Source organism: Zonotrichia leucophrys, chromosome 2 (genome assembly GCF_028769735.1).
Source record: "Zonotrichia leucophrys gambelii isolate GWCS_2022_RI chromosome 2, RI_Zleu_2.0, whole genome shotgun sequence".
Taxonomy (NCBI): Eukaryota; Metazoa; Chordata; class Aves; order Passeriformes; family Passerellidae; genus Zonotrichia; species Zonotrichia leucophrys.
In genome coordinates, this window is record NC_088171.1 from 56920494 (window position 1) to 56933273 (window position 12780).

The following is a 12780-nucleotide window of genomic DNA, read 5'->3' on the forward strand; positions in this document are numbered from 1 at the left end:
CAGGTATAAACAAAGACTTTGAAAAGTAATAGGATGTTCTACATTGAAGGATCTGTTTTGCAAAATTTGGATCAAATATATTGGCATCATATGCCAGAGAAAGTTGATGGCATATGTTTTGCCAAAACAACATCATTGCACCAAACCACTTCCTGATGATTATTAATCCATTAGAGAAGTTCTGATTCCTATTCCTTCTTCTGTAAACACTGCTGCCTTTTAAATTACATGAGTGTATTTTTCTGGAGAATGAATGTATAAATTAATATTTCATATTTGCGTTTGGTTCAGGAAGATTAAGATTTGTGAATACTCACCCCATTGGAATTCTTGTGGTGTCAGTTGTGGCATTTTGGCTCTGTTTTTCTCAGCACATTTCTGTGTTAATGATGCAGCACTGTCTCAAGTGGGAGAGAGCTGCCACGGTATCAGTCGTGATAAGTAAAGAGTACAGTTGGTTTTGCCTCCCAGCTCCTGGGTGTTGTATTTTCTCTCAGAAGGAGGTAAAGGATGGGTAACCTTTCCAGAAGCTAACAGTGGCTCTTTCAACTGCCAATTTTTATTCCTAACTGACAGGCCTTGAATGAAACTCAAATACAGCAGGATTAAAAAAAAAAAAAAGTGCTTTAAATAATAAATAACATTTTAAAAATAACTAATATAATAATTAAAAATATGGTCTGCAACAGACTTTTTGCTTTTCCCTCGTGGTAACTGAGTCAAGATCCCAAAGAATCTGCAATGTCAGCTCAAACCCTGAAAAACTTACACTAGAAGTTTTGCAAAAGATATTTGATCTGAGATTGGCTGCACAGAATGCTAAAGAGGAGGAAAAAAGCCTAATCAAACAAAAACCAACCAAACAAAAAAAATTCCAGAAAGTAAAAATCTCTATATTTATTGATCTATATTTGTCTATATATTTATCTTTTTAAAGGGATATCTAGCCTCTGACTGAAAAGAATGCTCAGGATCTTGGAATTCTTTATTTGTTTGCCCTTTTTCACCTGATCTGATTTGTTAATTGATGGATTTTTAGTGTATATTCTGCTCAGGAGAGAAATTGACATATTTATGAAATATCTGAATAGATATTGCCATATAGATATCAAATAATAGCATTCAAAGGGATTCCTCTTCACACAAGAAACATGGTATTTGGTTTGTATTTATCTATAAAGATGAGACTTCATGTGCAAGTACTTGACAAACTGCTTTATTCTTTGCCTGTGACTGTTAGTTGTGGTCATTTGGGGACTACAGTACAGCTCTTGTGTTTCCAGTGTCTCTGCTGGAATATTTGCCATTCAAACAAATTTTTAAATGTTTGATTCCACTCTGGAGCTGTTACTGCTGAGGTGGTTGTCTTAAGCTATTTTTACAGGGTCTTGAGAAAGTCTGGTGCTAAAAAATAGACTTCACCTACTAGCAGCATATGTGAAAACATATTAATAACTTAACAGAAAAAAAAATCTGGTTTTGTAAACTCCTGTTTGCAATTGCTGAACTTAAAATTTACAGCTTTATAGTAGAAAGTGATTTCTTTAAAGTTTCATCTTTAAGGTAGCTAAAATGCTAACAATTCTCATTGAAGTAGAACGTTATGATTTACTGAGAATTAAAAAAAACTGCTTTGGATATTTAAGAAAGTATTTCTACATGATGAACATTTTGTATATTCTGACTTTATTTTTTCCCTAGTTTGTGAGAAAGGATTTTTTGAAAATAGGTTACATTTTCTGCAGGTTATGCGAACTATTTTATTCCTTAATCCAATATCATCCCAGAAGAAGCAGTGTTAACAAAAGTTCTATTAGGTCTTCCTAGTAGAAGAGACAAAATTTTGGATACAAAGTATCAAAGCCGATAAAGAAGAATGTCATAGCGCTTATTTGTCCTACATGCCCTCTTTCCTCTCATTAGATGATTATGCCATTTCAGTGTAACTGTTTTGTTGCAATCTGGCATATCTGTGGTTTTTTACTTTCCAATACAGTGATGGCACAGGGGACATGGTCAGCTCCATGAGCATAGCCACAAGAGTAAAGTACCATTACGTCACACAGAAAAGGAGATGATCTTCTTTTGTGTCTGCTCCATGTCTGCAGTAGTACCACAGGTTGCCTGGGGAGAGCAGGAGCCATCCCACCTGAGAGCAGCACAAATAGGGCTGCTCCATGAGGGGGCCGAGCGAGGGACCCCAGTGCAGGCTGGGGACTCACTGAGAGGATTTCTGCCAGCTCCGAGCTGAGCCAGACCAGAGGTAGTTACAGGATCTGTTGGAAATCCAGGGACGATTCATCCAGGATGAAGTAACAAGTCACATCTACTGTCAATCCAAGAAGTCCAATGAGGAACAGCAAAAGCCAGAGCTAGGGACAATCTGCCTTAACATAGGTCCAAAATGACAGACATAAGCCTACACAGAATGCAGGCATAGTCACTAAGTCAGGTCATGGAGTGTCCTGTGTAACCCCAAATGTTACAGTATTCCATATCTATCTGTGCTCAAAATTGTTATTGCCTCTTTAAGTCCCAGCCTTGAGGCTAGGGGAAGTGAGGTGCTTAAGCTTTTTAAAAAGTCTGGTCACCCAAGCAGAGCTCTCTTGGCTCTGGTTCTTTGCATTTGGTTCTTGCAGGGAGAGTGTGCAGCGGTACTGCGGGCAGAGGCACCCCTCTGGTTTTCCATCTCAGAAGGTTGTTTCACACAGGTTTCAAGGCAGCAGTGGTAGCAGCCCTGCATTTCTCACTCAAAACTGTTTCAGAGTGAATTTTACAACACCTGTTGGCAGTAGGAAGCCAGAGTGGGTTAGGGTTGGACCAGGGCGTGTCGGTGCTCGAGAGTCCATTTCTCTTCCTCCCCTCCATTCAGGCAAGACCCAAGACTCAGCCCTGACACCAGCGGCTTGGAAGCTTGAGTGAAGCAGCTTCCAGTAGATCCAGCCACCAGAGTGCCACCTGCCCTTGCTGATGGAGCTGCTGCCACCAGAGCGATAAGGACTAGGGGATGGGCTGCTGCCATCTTTCCCCTGTTACTGGAATAATTACCAATATAGCTGGACGGGACATGCCTGGGCTTGTCTGGCCCTTGCTGCTTGACCAAAAAGTGGCAACTGTGGTGTTTTCATCTCAGAGACACCTTTGGCTAGCTGGATGCTGCAACTGGGCGCTTGGAGGCAAGTCCAGACATACAGGACCTCAGGTTTACCTCTGGCGGAGAAGCTTTAAGGTGATGGTGAAGGAAAAAGGAGTCGGTTCTGATGGAGGATTTCAATCCAGAGCTTTATTCCTGGCCCACAGGCCTCTGAATCCAGCAACTGCTCCAACAGAACTTCCCGACCATGAGGTTGCAGTGTCTTTTTAACCTTGGGGAGAGAGGGAGGGAAGGGGCACGGAGGGCCACCAACCAGGCAGGAGGGGGAAGTCTTAAGGGATAAAGGACACCTGGATGGCCTAATGTCCTCCAGGGCTGGAGGGCATTTTTTGAACTCTGCCAAACACTCGACGCCCTTCTGGAATGCCAGGATTGACAGACAGTGCTCAACAGGGGGAAAGGGAAGGGGAGGGAGAGGTGACTGGCAGGCCTGGGGAAGAAATCTTCAGGGAGAAACCCAAGGTATCTGAGGCAAACCATGACATCACACCGCAACCGCAACACTCTGTGTCTCCCCATACATGGTGGACTGTGGAGGCCGCCGTCTTGGGGGAGGGGTTCCTCAGCCATTTTGAGCTTTTCTTTGCTCCAGACAGTCCCTGAGATCTCAGAAATTTTGTAATTAGTGATTATTTATGGTTATTTTTTGCCTGTTGCTGTTTCAATTTTCAGTAAACTGTTATTTTTTCATTTTTATATACTTGTAATTGTCTCTCCTTATTAGTGGAAATGGATTGGTTAAAACTAAAGGAGAAGTAATTAATTTTTGAAGATCTGCCTCTTAAACTGTCTCAAAACAGAGTATGGGGGAATGGGGTTGAGCTTCAGGCGCCCAGAGTGCAGGTGAGGCAGGGTCTGGGTAAAATTTACCCTACCATGGAAGATGTTAGTCTGATTGATTGGAACAATTCTTCATTTACAGTTCCAAGGTTGAAAGGGAATAGATAATTGTGTAACACAACAAGAAAAACTCTTAAATTAAGATGGAGAATTTAAGGGTACTGTACTCCACCCCTTTATACAATTAGAAGTGGAGGTGGTGTCCAATACCAGGAATGTAGTTATGTGAACAGTAGATAAGGTGCCAGCGAACAGCATTTGGGAAGTTATAGAGTAGTTAGGGGAGTGCTTGTGTTATGCAATGACATATGATATGCATGAGGAATGGGAAACAAATACATTCTTAGATCAAAGGAAGCATTGAACAGAATTTAGTGTAGGAAGGAAGACTAGGGAAGAAGATGATGAGATGATGGTGTGATGATGTTTCTGATCGTGGCAACCACAACCTTGTCGGTAGTGAATGTTTAAATAGAAAGGAAGTAAACAGCCAAAGGAGCAAAAGTTAGTGGTTTTGCTGCTCCTGGGTTTAGGGTGGGTAAGCCCTTTTCTGGAGGGGAATATGTTTTTCTTTGGTTTATGCACACTAGCATGTTTGAATTTGGTAAGTTTTGGAAAGTAGGACAGAAGCGATGCAAAGTTTTAAAATCCTTTGTCATATTTTAGTTTTGCATCTCTGAAACTCCTCTTAGTCCCTGCTTACCTGTCTTGATTCAAGTACCTGTCTCAAGGTTTATCTGCACATGAACCTTGCTTTTCAGACACAGCAAACAGTCACAGAAATGTGACAGCGTGGGCTTTGAACTTCAAGCAAAAGGTATCCTGGGCATTTATATATATAATACATGCTTGTCTCTGCCACAACAGATATATGTTAGTAAAGTCACAACTTTCAAATTCTTCAAAGCATCTTTTTTTCATTTTCTCACAGGCCTCTCTGAGTTTAGAAGTTCCATGTAAACTCAGAAAAATTGTTTTACATCCTGAATGTGCCCTTCTAGTTCAAGAATATCTGTGCTTACTTTGGATAGGCATGTTCTCACGGGCACACTTGATTTTTTTCCTACAATTATCTGAATAAAAATTGCACCCTAGGTTTTTCTTCCTACTACTGAAAGGGCAATAGAATCACTTGTGGTGCTGATCTCAAAAAAAAAACCCAGTCATGGTAAGCCCTAGCTGCCAAGAAATTCATCAAGTGCCATATCCTGTTCTGGTTTGTTGTCTTTTTCACACTGAGCAGTACCATTCTATGTGCTCATTATGTAACATTCCTTCTTATTCTTTGTTTTCCCCAAGTATATGCGAATAAAATGCAGATAGTGCTCACATTTGGTTAAAGGAGACTGGAGATCAGGAATAAGTCATTATAAAAAGCATGGCAAGGTGTTGTCACATACATTTATGTACTTTTTTTACTACTACTATCTTTTTCACTCATGATGTCTGCCTTCTTTTATAATAAGGCATGAAGCAAAAGGCTCATGTTAGTTGCCTAACCCAGAAACCTACATGGGGCTCCTGTCTGTCTTATTTTGTTTCAGAGAAGTCATAGTCTTGTTCAGAATCTTGAACCAGAAAAATTACAGCTACAATCCCAGTACAACTTCAAGTCATACTGCTAAGAATTTTGCCATGGCTGTTTTTCCTAACATTTTATCAGGCAGCTGGCTATAGACCTCATCAAATATTGCAAGATAACTAGCTGTCTGTTACTGCACCTCTCACTGCTTTTCCTCATAAGCTATAAAGAACAAAATCATAGACAGTTTAAGTTCATTGGGAGGCAAAATGGCCTATTTGAAAGACTGACAAAGTAATTTCCTGCATCTGGTGTGTGTACAAATTCCATCAAAGTGGATTTAATGTGAGGACTGTACAGGATCCCTGCAAAGACTAGCAGAGAATACCATAGCTAGATACTTTGTAAATCACTGGGTCTTGCTTTTGGATGTAATACTAGCACTTTAACTCAAGAACATTTGGATACACAACATAGACTCAGGAAAGAAAACTTTGAGAAGACCAGAGGAAATGATTGCTTAATACCAGAAGAACTAGGATTGTATAAAATAGTTCAGAGGCTCTTGTATCTTACAGGATGGCTATATGTTGCATAATGTCTCAAAGTAATCACTTATTCAGCTTTTCTGCATCCTCCCTTCCAGTTTCTTCCATCTTCAGTTCCTTGTTTTAAAATCGGTACAAAGGCTGATATTTAAATAATATTTATCCTAAGCTTTGAAATTTGTCAGAGCAAAGTCAGGATAAAACATCATTTTGTCTACAGTCAATTTCAAAACTTGCGTGTGTGTGTTTGTGCATGTGTGCGTGATCATGGGCATGTGTAGATTCTTGCTTATCTCAATCATTGTATGTTTATTCCCATTTAATTATATCTAGTTAGATTAAATTACAATTTTCCCCCAAATCTACCATTTATTTATCTCCTGCTAGTATAAGCAAGCATTTGTTCCTGAAAAACATTCCCTGTAATCAGAAATATTTCTCTGGATTTCCTTGGGGCAATATAGGTTCTGGTTGAATGTCTGTGCTCATTTTCAAAGACTATTTTGTTGTGGGCTTATAGGCAGCAGGGATCTGCTCTATGTAGACATATTTGCTTACTTTGCCATGGTGCCAACAGAACAAACTTTCAAGCTTTAGGCACAAACACAGTGACTTTAGGAGGAGAATAGAGAGTCAATAGCTTTCAAATATGCCTATCTATTTCATTTTCTCAAATGGATATCTTGCCATAAATAATTACATAATATTTCCATCACAGCCATTAATGTGCAGGGTTTACAGCATTTATTTAAGTTTAATGGATTTTAGTTTACCCTTGAGAGAAGGGCAAAGTCTCAGTAGGGCAACCTTGCTTCCTAAGACAAGATATAAGCTACAACTGTGCAACTGCAGAGCAGATCTAAAAATAGCTTTCTGGCAGTACAGTACAAAGCAATGAAGTATAAAAGCAAGATAGTCTTGTACTGCAGTTACCAGCTCACTGGAGACTTTTCTCCACTTTAATTCGAAGTAATATAAAAGAAACTATTTAATACATAGGCACATAATTTTTTTCTATATACGTAAGTTAGCTGTACTTCATAGAGCTGCAACTGCCCAACCAAAACTTGTTCAGATTACATAAAGGAAAAGACCAAAAGTACCAAAAAAAAAAAAAAATCCTATTATAGCAATACTGATGCTCAGAGTCATTTCAGCAACCATAGCTAAATCTCCTTTTTTACCACTCCTTAAAAAGAAAAAAAAAGAAAAAAAAAGACAAAAATAAGACATTTTATTGCAAGCAAGTGAGTAAGAGACAAAGGTAAAGACAAAACTGAATCTACTTCTGAACAGGGTCTTCAGCTTTGAGCCAGCCCCCAGCACTCTCTCAGCCATGCTCCTCACCTCATTTTGGGCAAGGAGGTATTTAGTCCTGGTGATACTCAGTTCAGCAATCCCAGGAGTCAACAGGCTGTTACACTTTCTAAGCAACCTTTTCACTTAGACAAAAAACAATCATTCATTGGGCTGGTTGGAAATAAACAAGCATTCTATTAAAATGTGATTGTGTAGAGTATCATGTTGATGCACTGGTTCAACAAACAAAATAATTTGCTAACTTCTTAATTATGTACAGATATTGGTTTGATATTTTTTAATTTCTTAGATCTATTAATTTTTAAATTGTATGTATATAATGCTATTTATACACAATGATCTTTGTTATCATTAAATTAGTAGAAAACATTAGGATTTTTAGTCTAATGGTCTGTCCGTTACTTTCCCTTAGTTTTCTGGCTTGTTCTAGAAGCTTGGTGGCTCACACTGGCAGCATAAATAAGATATGAAAGGGAAGTGGGGGAGGGATCACACTGGTAATGTGGTAGTGAGATCCCCAGCAGAAACCTTTCTAGCTTTAGTGGTTGTCCTCTCACAGAGTAATAGTCTTTTTGAAGCCTGAAACAGGGACTCTGCCTCTTCTGTCACCTTTTGAAACAATTGATAAAATAAAGCAACATTGATACAATAAAGCCACACAAAGTTTCTTGGGTCAGATTTCTGCTTTAATTTTAAAGATATTTCTGAATTTCCTGATGAAGAAGAAGAAATCAGAGCTTAATGCACAACTCTTAAAATCAGTTCTTAAAAAGTTCAAATACATAGTTTTTGTTAAAGTGTCTGTCAAGACTATGGAAATTTGGCTGTTCCCATAAATAAACTGAACCTTTTCCAGGAATAAACTGAAACTGTTTTTTTTTTTTTTAATTGAGGGTGGGAGAAATTGTTTTATCCTCCTTTTGCCCCTGGTTTTTAACTTGAATTCAATACCAAAATACTGCCATGCTGTGTCTAAACTGATATTTAACTAACATATGTATTTTTGAAAATATCATCATAATGAAGTAATCCAGCATAGCAAAATAAAGCAGAAAGCAAAGCTTTAGTTTATAATTAAAAAGTGCTTCTTAATCCTCAGTGTTCTGGTTACAGAACTGCAGGACAAAAATTACTTCTGGATGAACGATACTGAGTAAGTGTTTGATAAGCCTAACTGGTCTTATCTGTGTTGTTTTCCATTGCTGTTCATTGAACGTAGATGATTCTTCAATCTAGGAAAAAGGTAGCTCATTTGCATTGCATTTTGAATCATCACAAGAAGCAGGATTATTTTTGCCTGTGTTGTTTCTGTTTGTCACACAGAGTGGCAGGTCCTTGTTTTATGGCCTGGCTCTTAGAAGTGGAAAATTCTGTGAACTTCTGAGTAGTAAACTGATAAAGGCATTAGGAGCCATAGCTAGATTCAATAAAAGAGATAGGTTTCTGAAGTGGAACTTATGCAGAATTTTTACATGCATTTTGTGTATTAGATAAGCCTGCCTATATGCTGATTCCTTTAAGAGATTAATCTTTCTATGAATTCCAAAAGCTATTAGTCTTTATAAAACATATTATGTGTTTGAATAGCAGAAGTGAGCATTATGCAGATTTAACACTCTTTAGTGCTAAAATTAAGGAATTATTTCAACACAATGCAAAGGTTTTCTTATTTTGTTTGCTACCAATTCAATTTGGTAGGAGACAGGAGACAGATGAATGATAGATATCAAGTCTCTTGCTGCAGAAAAAAATATTTCAAAAGGAAGTCCTTTTTACTTCTGAAAAACTGTACCATTTCCACATATATTCCTGAGTAGAAATAAGTCTTTGAAGATAAGAGTATGGAATAACTTACATAGTATTGGATCTGTAACAGGTGACTTATAGCCATCCAACTATTCACTGTCAAAGCTTTACTTTATAACCATGTTCATATAGTTGTATTGACTATACACAAACACGTAAAGTCAAAGCTTATTTGTTGATTTATGCCCTCATTCTCTTATCTAATACCCAAGCTCTTTCCAGAACTTCAGTCTCAGCTTTTTTATTTCTTCTCCATTAAACAAATGAAAATTTTAGCTGCTTAACTACCTAAAATATCATTGATTTGTGACATGAAAGTTGGCATTAGGCTACACTTCTCTAGGCCTTGTATCCCACTCACACTCAGAACTCTGATCCAGAGCACCAAATTGTCAGACCAGCAGACTTCTCCACTTCCTTTTCTGCTCCAAAGAACATAAACCCAGTTTCCACCTTGAATGGTAGACAAACTGCATCTTGGATCACTAGCTGCCATGTGAGATAGTGCCTTCTACCTTTTTGAAACCTCAGAATACCAGTGAGGTTTTTTAATACATTCAGAAGTCTAGATTGCTGTTCTGCTGGCACCTCAGGTGGCTAATGTAAAGCCGGCCTTGAGGTGTCTGACACTAAGAGAAACAGAAAGCAATTGGTGGGTTTTAAAAGTGAATAAACTACTGATACGTATTGTAAACAAACACAAATTAAATTTAAGCTGCCTACTTCAGTGGTGTTAGCAGGCAAGTTTTTATAGCTACATTGAAAATGTGGCCTAAGTCCTTTTTCAGATTTGGCCTTTGGTTGTTTACTGCTCCATTGTTTTGATTAGAATTGAGCCCCCATTTACTCTTAAAACATGATGCCTTTTAAAATCTTCCTCTCCAGATGTGAAGACTGGCTTATTTTTCAACATGCTTTATTGGTTTTATAACACTTTTTCCCCTTCAGTCAAGATATAATGCTGTTTTGCCAATACATATACATATGTATATGTATATGTATTGGCGTATACAACAAAATATGCACCAGTGCAGTATCTCCTGGTTATCTTTCTGCTGTAATTTATGCTGCTTTTGTATAACTCAGGCCTACAGCAAAGCTACAATTGTGCACTAAACATGTGGTGACATCTCAGAGCTTGCCTTTCTCACTTTACTAGAGCAAGAAATTGTTCCAGTGTTGTCTGTCTCTATATCGGAAGTAAAGGCCAAGGTAAACAGAATGTGGACACCCTATAAACAGAAAACAAACAGGTGTTGTTAACAGTATTTCCTATGTAAATATGCATATTGCTGAATTAAGCACGAATCAAAGTGCTCTGAATATTACAAAGGCTACCTGATTGAGAATATGAAGTTTAAAAAGAAATGGTAGTTAGGTCTAACCAAGTTAGTTAATTGTACAGAAATTGCACTCCTAAAAATGTTCTGCAGAACATACTGAAAAATAAAACTTCCATCTATAACATTTAATGCATAACTGCTAATTAGTTTTGACAAGTGTTTAAATGTCCATTGAAAGCAGAAGAAAAGAAAATATATCTTTACCTGCTATGCATATGAAATAAAATTGCAGTTCTGGACATCTTAAATTAATGATGTCTTTAGTTTTCCTGCCCAAGTACTGCTTACTCATTGTTTGATTTTTTCCCCAAAATTTCTGTGATTATGGATTCTACATTCATAAGATTCATTTTGGGGTAGAGTGACAGCAACATAAGAGAATGTCCTAATTTCAGCCAAGGACAGTGTTACTTTTTTGCAGTAGCCAGGAGGGCACAGAGCTGAGTGCAGTGTGCAAGACATTGTGTTTTACCATCTTACATCATGGCCAGGGGCAGCTCTCTTGCTGTCCAGAAGAGGGGAGGTGTGGGGGGGGGTGTTCTTTTTGGATGAAGGAACCACACTAAACAGAGCAGTGGAGTAACAGTGATCTCAGCCAGAGCGTTTTGGGTGTTGTGGCTGTAATTGAGTTGGGCTCCACACTCTCTCATTTGCACACTTTTGTTGGCAATATGGCTGTTGCTGCTGTACATTTTCTTTTCTCATTGCTGTTTCCATTAAATTGTTCTTATCTCAATTCATAATCTCTGCCAGAAGTGAGCAAGTGATGTCTGGTTTGCAAGAGTCTTGGAGGTGGCAGGAGGGTCACTAAATTAGGGAGTGCCATTCCTAAAGCACAACAGGGAAGGAGAGCTATACAACAGGGATTCACCTTGTATAAATGACACTTTAGTAATGACCATATTTTGTAGATTGGTTCTCCTCCTCCTTTCTTTCCAGACTACATAGTTCTAATACTTAAAATACTCCTCTAGCATCTAAAGTATTCACTGTTTGGAAAAGTGATGTTAAAATAAGCTTGGTTTTTTTTTTTTTTGTTTTTTTTTTTTTTTGTTTTGTTTTTGTTTGAAGTTTTAAGAACTGAGCTCCCCAGAGAAATCTAAGGAGAAAACAGTGTCCATAATCTTTGAGAATCAAGGGTTTTTTACCAATTGTCATTGATATTTATAGAACTTGGAAATCTTAACCCTCAGCATCTATTTCCATGACCAGCAGGTCATGGATGACTCACCAAGAACTTCCCCTACAAAGAACCTTCATTTATAATATCAGTCTTAAACAATCTTTCGTCTTTCTAACTCCTTAAAGATAGGTTTTATCTGCCAGTTCCATGCTAGAGTCTCCATATGTAAGTGGCTTTTCTGATACTGCTTAAGGTGAGCAAGAGAACCAGAATTTGTTTATAACATTGCTCTCTTTGCAGAAAGGTTATATAATGAATGTTTAAATCAATATACTAAATTTCTCTCAAATATTTTCAAAACAGGAAGAATACAGGATGGTTATAGAGTACTTAGCATTTTTAAACTTCCTTCCAAATCACAAGGACCCTCTTTACTTTGAGATAGACTCCTGTGCAACATAAAAATGGCACCACTGAACTCCTTGAGAAAAGTTCTTTGTGCCTATGTTTGCATCAGAGGAAACACCAAGTTCCTTGTTTGGGAGAGAATAAACAGTAGTATTAAGTAGTACAATTTAGGTCAGAGATTAAATTTTACTCTCAGGGCAAATATATTTCCAAAAAAAAAAACCTACCACATTCTGTTTAAAAGCCTAGCTATTGCTCTTACCCATGCATGGCAAACACATGGGTGGCAGTAAATAATTTGTAAAAACAGATAACATTGTACTTTACTTGTGAATTATGCATTAATCCACAAAATGCTCAGTGTACATCCCTACTCCATGGAAGACTGGTTTTACTACTATCTCAAACTTCTGGTGTTCTCCCTTTACACCAGACTGTTGGCACCAACAGTCGTGAGATGTACTGATGAAGACTTGGGGCTGTAAAAACATTGATGATAGAGCAAAGGTATTGAAATGCTATCTGTGAACAGAAAGGACTAAAGCAGAAAGACTGTCTGCAGAGATTAGTGCAGGGAAAAACCATTACAGTCAACTTGTTCAATTCAGTTAGCATTTTCACTAAAAGGCAGATCACTGCTACTTCTTTATTAACTTTAAAAACTAAAATAAGACTGTCCTGAGGGTCCTGGCTGAGGTGAGCAGAATGGTGCTGCT